The 12,220-nt window shown below is 44.3% G+C and overlaps 1 protein-coding gene across 2 annotated transcripts in view; it reads left to right on the forward strand.

The window, feature by feature from the left end:
• SERPINE2 (serpin family E member 2) overlaps positions 1-12,220 on the forward strand; it is a 112,697-nt gene that overhangs the window by 59,456 nt on the left and 41,021 nt on the right. The window contains exon 1 of one of the 2 annotated variants that reach the window (XM_032777916.2): positions 8,782-8,875. The exons of the other annotated variant lie outside the window; for it this stretch is intronic. The gene's annotated coding sequence lies outside the window, so the exon portion shown is untranslated. Of the gene's footprint in view, positions 1-8,781; positions 8,876-12,220 lie in introns of those variants that run through there. 2 annotated transcript variants of the gene reach the window in all.

Below are 12,220 nucleotides of genomic sequence, written 5' to 3' on the forward strand. Positions count from 1 at the left end.
CTGTTTCGTTGGTGTAGCCACACTTTCTGTATTGCTTGTCCCGATTCCCGTGGCGGACAGCTCTGTTCAGTGGGATGCAGTTGAGCCAGACCCTGTGGATGAACCTCCAGTTGGCAAATTGGGTGAAGCTGCCCCTGGGGAGGAAGTGGTTGCTGCATCCCACTTGCATGTCACCTTGAATGCCTTGCTCTGGTCCGGCTTCCGTTTCAGATTTTCCACATATTAGCAGTAGATGGCATTCTTCGGGGTCCTCTCCCAGCATGGTTCTAGCTCTCGGAGTGATGATAATGTGATCTGTAGTCTTCACTTATGGCACCAGGACTCCCAGCTCCTGGCATTCCTCGCACCACATCCAGTGGTAGCTGATACACTTCTCCAGTCATCACGTAGTGTTGCAGGCACAAGTCCAGAGCAAAGCAAAGTCTCCCCTATCTCTTCCAAATTCACCTTCCAGCAACCCGCTCAGATAGGTGGTGACATCTTGTTGGAGGGGGTTCTGGCGATTTGCTCTTGATGGCATCCTGCAGAGCACTCTCTGCAATGTTCCTCACCTTGGTGTCCAGGCACATCAGAAGGCAGAAGACGTGTGCGATCATAGCAACGTCACACAGATCACCCATTCGAGGGATGTTGGCGCCACCCTGCCTGTGTGAGATGTACACTGGTTCATTGCTGGCCCTCTGTCCGTCCTCAAGGAAGATCATAGATTCCCCTTGGGTCTGAAAAGACGTTGCCTGGACGAAATCCCTTCTACTGCCATCAATATGAAGGGATGCACACTTCTTGGCACTGAAGCAGAGTCCCATCCTGTTGGCAGCCTGGCTGGTGATATCAAGCGTTTGTTGGAGACTCTTGGGGTTGTCTGCAATCAGGACCAGATCGTCTGCGTAGGCCAGGATATTCACTCTGTTGTCATAATAGATTGAAACCGCCTAGACTGCTGGAGATCACTTGAAAGAGCGGCTCCATGGCTAAGTTGAAAACGATGGGGCTCAGGGGGCAGCCTTGCTTCATGCCACTATGAATAGGAATTTTGGGTGTCTCTCCTTCCATGGAGCTTTCATAAAATTCCCAGACTAGTTGGAAAAATTTTTCAGGCATCCTGATCTCCTGCAGCATTGCAAAAACATACTGGGGGGCATCAATCCAAAAGCATTAGCCACGTCGAGCCATGCTATGGCACATTGCCTCCATGTCCTCCTGGCCAAGTGGGTAGCAGTCTGAAGGACAAAGTTGTGTTCCTAACAGCCTTCACACAAAATGAAGCTTTTGTGGATGGAGCTGATGGCTCCTCCATTAACCGACCAGTTAAGTGAAAGTTAAGAAGGAAGGTACTGTACATCTCAGGTCAGGCTTGAGTTATGACTTTCAAGTGCATTCATTCTGCATCGTGCCTCTTTTTTTCTCTCCCATAATCTTTTGGTACCATTTGGAATCCAACATTGTTTATTCATTCTCCTTAATCTCGGTTGTTCTCCTAAGATCCAAGAAGAGTGCCGGAAGGCAGAGACATTAGTCCCTGGATAAGCAGGTCCCTTTTCTCTTGGTAGCTGAACAGGGGTTACTCTAGGTTAATTAGGACATCTGGGACCAATCAAGGGCCTGCCAGAATCTGTTAAAAGCCTCCCCTCCAGCCAGGTACAGGGCTGCGCGGTAGAAGCTGAGGGAGGAAGGTGAGCTACTGGAGAGCTGGGCAATGCAGACACTGACAAGCATTAGGAGAGAAGCCACACAGGTGTAGAGGTGAAGGGCAGGAGAATCCCTGCTCAACAGGGTGGACAGCCCTTCTGGGCCCCGTAGATCTGACGGAAGAGACTCTGCCAGAGGGGAGAGACTGAACTGGGTGTCTGGTCTGTTGCCATCATGCCCGGAAGGGCTACCAGAGACTGAGAGGCTCCCCTTCCACTCTCCCCATCAGGAAGACCAGGAGGAACTCTGCTCCAACAGGGTGTGGACAGTAAATCCAGGGGCATAGGGAAAATTCTGAGGGAAAAGAGAAATACTCCAGCCTGCCGCTAAACGGAAGCGCGGGAGCCACCGAGACGGAGAGGAAGCTTTATCTCACTGTCTATAATTCCCTAGGTGGTCCTCATTTCCCTTTTTATAGATTAGTATTATATTTGCCTTTTTCCAGTCTTCTGGAATCTCTTCTGTCTTCCATGACTTTTCAAAGATAATCACCGATGGCTTAGATATCTCTTCAGTCAGCTTATTGTGTAATCTAGGATGCACTTCATTAGGCCCTGGTGACTTGAAGACACCTAATTTGTTCAAGTAATTTTTAACTTGTTCTTTCTCTATTTTAGCCTCTTCTGAGCCTACCTCATTTTCACAGGCATTGACTATGTTAGACGTCCAATCACCACCAACCTTCTTAGTGAAAACTGAAACAAAGAAGTCATAAAGCATCTGTGTTATTTCCACATTTTCTGATATTATTTTCCCCCCCTCATTGAGTAATGGTCCTACCCTGTCCTTGGTCTTCCTCATGCTCTTAATGTATTTGTAGAATGTTTTCTTGTTATCCTTTATGTCTCTAGCTAGTTTGATATCATTTTGTGCCTTGGACTTTCTAATTTTGTCCCTACATACTTATGTTTATTTTCATCTTTTGTAATTTGACCTAGTTTCCACTTTTTTAGGACTCTTTTTTTATTTTTAGATCATTGAAGATATTCTGGTTAAGTCAGAATAGTTTCTTGCCATACTTCCTAGCTTTCCTATGCAGTGGAATAGTTTGCTCTTGTGCCCTTAATAATGTCTCTCTGAAAAACTGCCAACTGTCTTCTATTGTTTTTCCCCTTACGTTTGCTTCTCATGGGATCTTACCTACCAACTCCCTGAGTTTGCTAAAGTCTGCCTTCTTGAAATCTGTTGTCTTTATTTTGCTGTTCTCCCTCCTACCGTTCCTTAGAATCATGAACTCTATCATGTCATGTCTCAAATATACATTTCTGGTCATGTCTTTCATAGGCTTCCTTAATGCAATAAGCCATATTATTCCACCGTTGACGGCCCCTCTTGACTGCTTGTTCAAGACATTTTTTCCCTGTTTTGCCCATTTCCTCCTCTCTTAACTTGATTCTGACTTTCAAGTGCATCCATTCTGTATTGTGACTCTTCTTTTTTTCTCCCATAATCTGATGGTACCATTTGGAATCCAACATTGTTTTTTCATTCTCTTTAGTCTGTTGTTCTCCATCAACTCTGTGATAGAATCCAAAAACAAACTCTCCCTCTGCAATAGACAGCTGGTCATCCAATGTGGAATATTTGTTGGAAATCACTACCACATAACTATTATAGATAACTTTCATGATGAAGTGATTGCTATTGAAGTGTTTTAATGCAATAAATACCCATCTCTGAAACTTTATTAAATGGAACATCATTGTTGCTATTGGGAGACAATGATCACATTCAATTAAGGTGGAAGTGGCCTATTCTCAACATTTGACAAGAAGGGGTGAATACCAAGGGAGGGAAAATTACTTTTGTAGTACTAACGAAGCCAATGGACCACTTCCACTTTAATTGAATTGGCTCGTTAGCACTGAACCCCCACTTGGTAAGGCAACTTCCAACTTTTCATGTGCTATAATATGTATTCTGCTCACTGTATTTTTCACTCCATGCATCTGATGAAGTGGGTTTTAGCCCACAAAAGCTTATGCTCAAATAAATGTGTTAGTCTCTAAGATGCCATAAGGGCTCCTCAGTCTGTATCAGCAAAAAACAACAACACAGCTACCACTGTGAAACCTATCACGCAAGATGGACTCTATCAGTTCCAGGTTTGAAGCAGCGCCTATATCTGATTGAGCCATAAAAATCTTCTGAAAAGGGACTAAGCTTCTTTTAAATGTACCCTCACCACAGTTATACACACACATTCTGCTAATAACCCATTAATGCATTTCAACTTATTTCGAGAAACCACTGTTTAGTAACGGATCTCCTGTTATGCACTGATCCTTGGCTATGCCAAACACAGATGAGCCAATTAGCCTTCAAAAAACCTAGGAGATATTGCTCACTCCAGCTTTGTATTGAGTATGAACCCTAAAAAAGCAAAGATTCTTATCTCTGTTAACATCATTCTTATTGCTGTGTTCAGGTGTCCCACATTGGTGTTTTCATTTACAGGCCTATTATAACCCACGTCACTAATACTTTCTAGTTAGATTGCTTCAGATAAATAAGAATTTAGCTGATAAGTGATGTTATCTGATTCCTGTCAATGAGTAAAAACATAGCAGCTAACAGTCCACTGTGCTTACAGATTAAGAGACAGAGTGGAAAACTTTTTAATCTTATCCTCATCCAGAACTCAGCCAAATGGTCTGGGGCCAAATCTTGGTCTCATGTACATCAGTGTAAATCAGAGAAACTCCATTCAAGTTAAGGTACCCCATGAGTGATGGATTTGGCCTCAGACTGGATTACTTGTTGTTGGGTTTTATTTATGTTTAGTAAATTGCTGCTGTATGTATACATATATAGAATATTTTGTCAATAGTGTGGAGTATGTTATTCTCAACCAGAGGTTCATGTCTCTGGGGAGTCATGTAGGCAATTAGGGGGTTGCTAGGTACTGAAAATTTTATTACAGTCTAAAGGAAAGAAAATCTCACTCCCCCACGTCGGGCATGCATACTCTTCAAATTCAATATTCTCTATCAATGTCTCAAAACGCATATAAATTATATAGGCTTCTCATTATAATCACTAATACTTTTTGACGTTTACTTTTATAGAAAATGCAAGGGAGTTGAAACATTTTTGACTTTGAATGAAGAATTGCCACCTGAAAAGGTTCAGCAACACTGATCTAAACCTTTTATCCTCAGCAGATGGCAGCATTCATAGGTACCAAAAAGTAAGCATTCTCCAAAATTAGATAGTGTATAGACACTGTCCTTCAGAATCACACCCTATCTTGTCAGTTTTGGACTTTGAATCAATTTTCCCATATTACTTTGATTTTTTCTCTTTTGAATTTGATAACATGTCAAATTTTTCCATCATGATGAGATATTTTGCTATAAGTGGAATAGAAATTGCTGACATTTTCTGTAGTCTTATTAGTGTCTGTATGTGACTTTAACCCTGTCCCTTCAAAATATCTAGGTCTCATCTGACAAAGCTATCTGGTTCTAAGTATAGCCTTGTAACATATTAGATATGAGTATGAAGTTCTCTTTTATATACATATGTGCACCAAAATTTAATATAAACATACCTTCATACAAATGAATTCAAATAGTAACAAGATATATATTCAGTTCAGACTTATGTACAAATTCAGGGTGAAATCCTCTCATCCTTACTAAGGCAAAATTTCTGTTGAAGTCACTAGAGTTTTTTGCCTAAGTAAGAACCTCAGGATCTGGCTCATTAATTTTAGCCTACATACAAAATCAATCAGTGCTAATACAAAATAACTAACAGGCATGATGCATGATGTTTTCTTTAGATACCTGCACACGTGTTAATAATTTACTTTATAATAGGTACAAGTACAATTATATAAGGCCATTAATTAATTAGAAAAATAGTGATTACTTATCTGGGCTAGAGGTGGCTGCCCTCTTCTACATGATCTTATACTGACAGTGCACCATGGCAACCAGAAAGTGGAAGGAAGAAGGCTGCTTTCTGGCAGCATAATTCCAAGGCTTTGCTTACAGTGAGCTGGGAACTGTGCTACCCAAACTGGGTTTTAAATACAACTGAAAACCATTTCAAGCTAATTTGGTGGAAACACTCTTGGTCTTGTCAACATCTGTGTTTAAACTAGAAACAGACCTAGAGTGAAAAATTTGGATTCAAATTTACCAAAGTTTGAGGATATTTAAACCTGGGGTTTTGGTTTGTCTTCAGAGAGTATGGGGTACTTGCTAGGTATCCATGCAGCTGGCCAGTCACTTGGCTCTGGCTCCCCCTCCTCCTTATTCCCAAAAGCTAAAACATATTAAGGTGTTGCTAAAAATACATTCCTAAGATTAGTGTTCCACATAGTTTTCACAGGGATGTTTTGTAATAATGAAAGGAAGGTGAAGGGTCTGCATGATTACTCATAGAAGGAGCAGAATGCATCTGTAAGACTATCTCTGTATTAACATTTGGTCCATATGAAGAAAGATTTTGAGAATCAGTGTGTGTGACAAATGTCAAACTACTTGAAATGCAAGGGTTTTTGCATTTTCCTCTAAATGGGTTCATTTTTGCAGAAAATGTCACTAAAGTATGCACATTTTGGAGGGGGGAAGAGCATTTCCCAGTGAAAATAAGCAAAAATGGGCCATGTATTGAACAATGGTGGCATTTGTATTGAAAACTTGCAAAAATACTCATTTTGGTTGATACTGCTAATAAAGTAAAACATTATGGAACATTGTCTGTCCCCAAATCCCTGTCCTTACTGCCTCTCCACTGGCTGCCCCCTCAGTTGTTCTGGAACTGGGGGCATTTCAGAGATGAGAGAGGAGATTGGTACAGAGATTCTGAGCTGCTCCAGACTGTGGAACAGTCCATAAGCAGCCCTGAAGAGGCTGCCATAAATTAAAGCATCCTCTGGCTGTCCTAGTTTATGCTGGGTTGTATATTGGCTCCCAGAGCAATACAGAAACCCAAGGGCATAAAGATTGTTTAAAGTGCCTTTGTCCCTCTCTTGCTGGGCTGCATCTCCTTTGCTTTGCCTGTAAAATGAAAAAAAAAAAATTAACTTTCAGACAGCTCTAATGTGTAACCATGACGGCTGCACTCCACCAGGCTCATAGGATGCCTATTTGTTTAGCTTGCAAATGACCCAAGTGGTATTAACAGGGCTGTCAGGATCCTCAGGGCTGTCAGCCAATGTTAAGATTAATGTGCATTTCCCAGTATAATACTTCCTCCTTGTCACAGTGCCATAGATGCCATCAAAATGTAAGGGAATGGCCAAAGCCCCCTCAAACCAGGACATTAGCCAGCTCCACGCAGTAACAGTAGCACCTGTGACAGAGAACACATGAGACTGAACACGCACACCCAGGGTGAGTGTCTTAGCCTGACAAAGTGTATGTGTGAGACAAGGTGGCTGAGTAATAACTTTTATTGGACCAATTTCTGTTGGTGAGAGAGACAAGCTTTGGAGCTTACACAGAACACTTCTTCAGAACTATTTTCAAACCCTGTGCAAACTCGAAAGCTTGTCTCTCTCACCAACTGAAGTTGGTCCAATAAAAAAAAATTACCTCACCCACTCTCTCTCTAATAACCTGGGACTGACATGACTACAGCAACTCTGCATAGGAAGTGTATGTGTGTTTGCTGTATTCACTGCTGGACTAAAGGTTTTGGCAGGGGAAATGATAATCTCACCTGCAAATAAAGTAAGGGATTAATAAGGCAAGAGGGGACCAGTTGGGGACAAGCCAGGAGCGAGAAGGATTCTCTGAGGCTAGAGATGGAGGACTTTAGGACAGGAGTGGAGTGATTGCACACAGGTGTGAGGGGAAGAAGTCTATAGGATTTCTCACCCAGGCAAAAGGAGAGAGTATTTTGGGTTGGGGCTCTCCAGGTAGGTGGAGTGGTGAGTCTGAGATAAAGGTGGGTAACCTCTCACACAAGCAAGAAGGTGAAGAATGGGGAGGAATTTGGAAAAGGTGAGTGGTTGCTTTCTCTATCTGGTAAGGGTTTGGTATAGTAATGTCACGAGCAGGGAAGGAGAACAGATTGGGGGCCCTAATGAAGATTTTACCTCCTAAAGTTTCTTCATTTTATTAGAGTCTATTTTCAAACTTTTCCTGGCAACTGTAATGTAAGGGATTTTTTGAGATTTATATTACAGAGCTCCCATTTTGTCCATGTGCTTCAATCCCTCTGCTCGATCTTGCTAGGGTGACCAGATGTCCCCTTTTTATAGGAACTGTCCCGATTTTGGGGTCTTTTTCTTATACAGGCTCCTATTACTCCCCACCCCTGGCCCAATTTTTCACATTTGCTGTCTGGTCACTCTACTTCTTGCTCTACTGTAGAACTACATGGGGGAACGGGTAGAGTTTGGAGAAGGGGTGGGCAAGGATATAGGGTTTTAGTTTCTGAAACCTGCTGCTCTTGGGTGTGTGCGTGTGTGTGGTGGGGAGAGGGTGCTTGCTTGCTGACTCCACATCATGATTCTATTCGGGAGATGAGCAAGGACCTTCACATTGGGTGTATGGGTACCAAGTCCTTCCTCCAGGACAGACTGCAGCCCACCAGCAGTGGTCAGGTGAGGGGTGAGGTCTCAGCCTCCCCAGACCAGCGGTGATGGTCCCTACTCCAGCTACCTCAAGCGAGGGTTGAAGGTGATGGTGTGTGTGGGGGAAGGGAGTTGTGGATTATCAAGATATGGCACTGGGAGAGGGGGGAGTTTGGGGCAGGCTGTTTCTGGGTGGTGATGGAGGTCGGGGAGTGAATGGAATATGGTTATGGGAAGGGTTGGGGGGCTCTGAGAAGAGAGGTTTGCGATGAGAACAGGAATCAGGCTCTGTCTTTGAAAGGAAGAGCCTCGCGCAGAGGGGGAGGGTAATGCGAGGGCCAGGTGTGGATCCACGGAGGCTGGGGGCGCGGTTTCCCGCAGAGGGGGCGTGGCTTTGGTAGGCGGAACCGTTTCGGTTGGGACTGGGGCTGGAGTGTCCAGAAGAATGGCGAGGTCTCGGTGCGGGCGGGGTCTGGCACGGAGGGCAGGATTGGGGCGGGGCTCTGCTCGCACCGCCCGCTCCCACCGGGCGGGGATAAATCCCAAGCGCGGCAGCGGCGGTGCTCAGTTGCTGAGGGGATTTAAAGGGACCGGAGTCGCCGCGCCGGAGCCTGGTCTGCGCACCCCGGGCACTCGCGGCAAGGAGAATAGGTGAGCGGCCCCGCCCCGGCCCTAGGGCAGCCGGGGCCCCACCCCCTGTATGAGTGCGTGGGCTCCGGCCAGTGCCCCTTGCCAGCCCCCGGACGGGCGCGGTCCTGCGCGGAGGGGCGGCTTTCTCGGTGCCCTGGGGTCGCGCTGAGCATGCTGCGGGGATCGTTACCCGCCTCCTGGCAGCCAGCGCCCCCCGATTCCTGGGGTTCTGCGTCCCCTGAGCGCGCCGCCCCGGTGCGCAGTCCTGTTCTCCCTTGCCGGATCCCCATGGTCCCGAGAGTAAGGGGTCCGCCCCCGCGGTTGCCCATCGCCTGCCTCCGGTGGGGGAACCTCTCTCCCGTCGCCCCCACTTCCTATCCCCACTCACCGCCCCCTGCTGGTGCAAGGCGGGGAGCCCTAGTGTAGACGAGGTGCTTACAGCCGCTAGTGCTTTTTATCACCTCTGTGGCCTCACATGGGGGTGCTGCAACAGTTTGTATAGCGGGAGTGTGGAGAGCCATTGAACCAAACTGTAAACCCTGTTATTGTTGGAACCCAGTGCACCCCAGCACCCGTAGATCCAGCACCTATGGCTTCACAGTGACATAGGGGTAAAAGCACCACCAGCTGCATGGGAGCTTTGTCTACGTTACACCCACTGTGGCAACGGTCAGTGTTGAAAACAGTGGAAAATTGCTTGTAGAGAGCCTCGGGTAGACATTGCTGAAGATGTGTGTTGATGCTAATATCGGAATAGTGACAATAAGGAGGCCCATAAAAGACTATGGGGTCGATTCTGCTCTCACAGCCAGTGGGGTTATATTGATCTTAAACAGATGTAAGGACAAAGAGAATAGGACTGCTTTAGGAAAGGCCAAGAGAGGGATAAACATTTATTACAAATGTTACAATGCAGCTTTGTATTGTGGCTTGTATTGTGTCTTAAGAACACTATCATTGCCATTAAAGAGGAATTACAAAGTTAAAACAGAAAAATGAGAGCAGAGGTGTACTCTGAGGTACAAGCAGGAGGGAAACATATATTTTTTTCTGATTATACTTGGAAATAGATGAGAATCTGAGATGGAGATATGTGGGAAACTGTTCTAGTCTATCAGGATAACACTCAAATAAAATGATGTTTCAGTTAACCTATGGGTATACTGTATATGCTAAATGATAGACTGGATAAAAACTGAATGCTCCCAAATGTGTGATTATTTCTTTGGTACACTTTTAAACATTGATTTTTTTAAAAAACATATTTATTTTCATCTTCAATAATAATAATTTAAAAGCTTTTTTTCTTTAAAAAAATATTTTAAAATTGAATGCATACAGCTAAAGTGTTGGGCAGCCACCTCTCTGATGGAGGCCAATAACCAGCTGGCACACAGGGGAAATCTTGGGCCAATAACACAAGGACAAATCCTTAATCTTATGAAAAATGCCATGTGATCTTTATCCATGCAATGGACAAGACCTTTTATGTGTGTGGTTTTTGTTTTTAAAGATTTATGACCACCTCTTCTGTATAGAGCTGTCCAAATTCTCCAGATTATTTTTTATTCAGTGAATGTTTTGGGAATAGGTGGAAAGTCTTCTACTTGTCAAAATTATTTATATTTGTCAATAAATATTCCAACTGCCATCCACACAGCTAACTAACTAAACTATATTGGAACAAGTATTAGCAAATGGACTTTTAACAACAGATTGAAGTCTGACTTGCGCTTTGAAAATATACAGCACTGTGCAAGTTCTAAGTATTATGTAGTTCAATTGAATAGATTATCCTGATCTCGAAAGTCTTTTCTGATGTTTTTAGTACCATCCACTTGCATAAATGGTTACATAAACAATAGTAATATAAGAAAACTGTAGCATGACTGGGGTACTTCTTAATACTTTATTTATTTTTTAAAAAAGTAGATTGTGTCTGCTTAGCTATTGAACCAAACTTCCAGGAATCAAATGCAGTAAAACTAAATCACAAGGCCTAATGCTTTACACTTTCATGCGAGTTTAGTGCTAGATCTCACTCCCTAAACACAAGAGGCTACTAGTCCAACCCAGTGGTGGATGGATTGGTCAGGATGTGCAGGGATGGTGTCCCTAGCCTCTGTTTACCAGGAGCTGGGAATGAGCAACAGGAATGGATCACTTGTTGATTATCTGTTCTGTTCATTCCCTCTGGGGCACCTGGCATTGGCCACTATCAGAAGACCGGCTACTGGGCTAGATGGACCTTTTGTCTGACCCAGTGTGGCTGTTCTTATGGTCTGACTTGCTCAATGGCAACGTCTTCAGCCAATTAAAGAACAAGGTCTACTAGTGGTGAAGGAAGTCCCTTTCAGATCTAGAGATTTAATCATAATCTCAGAGGTGGGCTGGGGTGTTTTGTGTTTGTTTCCCTAATGACTGTTTTGTCAGATATTGTTTCTTTACTTTTAATATCATAAGTGGTCATTCAATCACTGACTGTCTTCTACTGTGAGAAATAGAACACTGGTGGAGAAACTGCAGCACAAGATTGAAGGTCAACCGTGACTCTTCTCAAGTAACTTTTCTTTTCTCAAAGGTGGCAATATATTTATGTACAGAGTTAACTTAACAGGTGATGAGCTGAGGGGGTGAAGTACGGGAAGGAAGGAAGAACACAAGGATTTATTTTGGCTGGAATTGGGTAAATGATACTTTTTTTTTTTTAATGAAGTACAAAACAAAGAATAGTAAATTGTAGTTAATGAGTACCTTTGTTTTGCATCTTTAGAGCCTTGCAAATCTGCGGATATTCACAGACAATGTTTGCGGATTGGATGTGGATACAAATCTTGTATCCACACAGGGCTCTGCTTATCTTGATAGATATGGATTATCCTCAACACTTTCATTTTGGTGGAAGTTGTGGATGCTTAGTATGTTTCAGGATCAGGCCCTTTGGCTTTTGTTCACATTAGCCAGTAATGTCTTGAGTAGCAAGTGTGTAAATGCAGAAGGAGCTGTTCTGCGTAACTCAGTAAGTTAGCATGCGTAATGCAGGGCCTCCCAAAGGGGTGGGGCAGTTTGGCCTGGGCCCCACAGGACCCCCCACAAGAGTTTTTTGGGGCCTCTGGAGCAGGGTTCTTCACTTGCTTTGGAGGCCCCAGAAAGTTTTTGCAGGGCCCCGGCCCCTGGAGCTTCTTCTGCTCCAGGTCTTTGGCGGCAGGGGGTCCTTCCGCTCTGGGATCTGCCTCAAAGTGTCCTGAAGGGGTCCTTCCGCCCCAGGACCCGCCGCCGAAGTGCCGGGTCTTTGGTGGCAATTTGGCAGCGGGGGCTCCCTGCTGCCGAAGACTCCAGGCCCCCTGAATCCTCTGGGTGGCCCTG

The sequence above is a fragment of the Chelonoidis abingdonii genome, chromosome 8, assembly GCF_003597395.2.
Source record: "Chelonoidis abingdonii isolate Lonesome George chromosome 8, CheloAbing_2.0, whole genome shotgun sequence".
NCBI lineage: Eukaryota > Metazoa > Chordata > Testudines > Testudinidae > Chelonoidis > Chelonoidis abingdonii.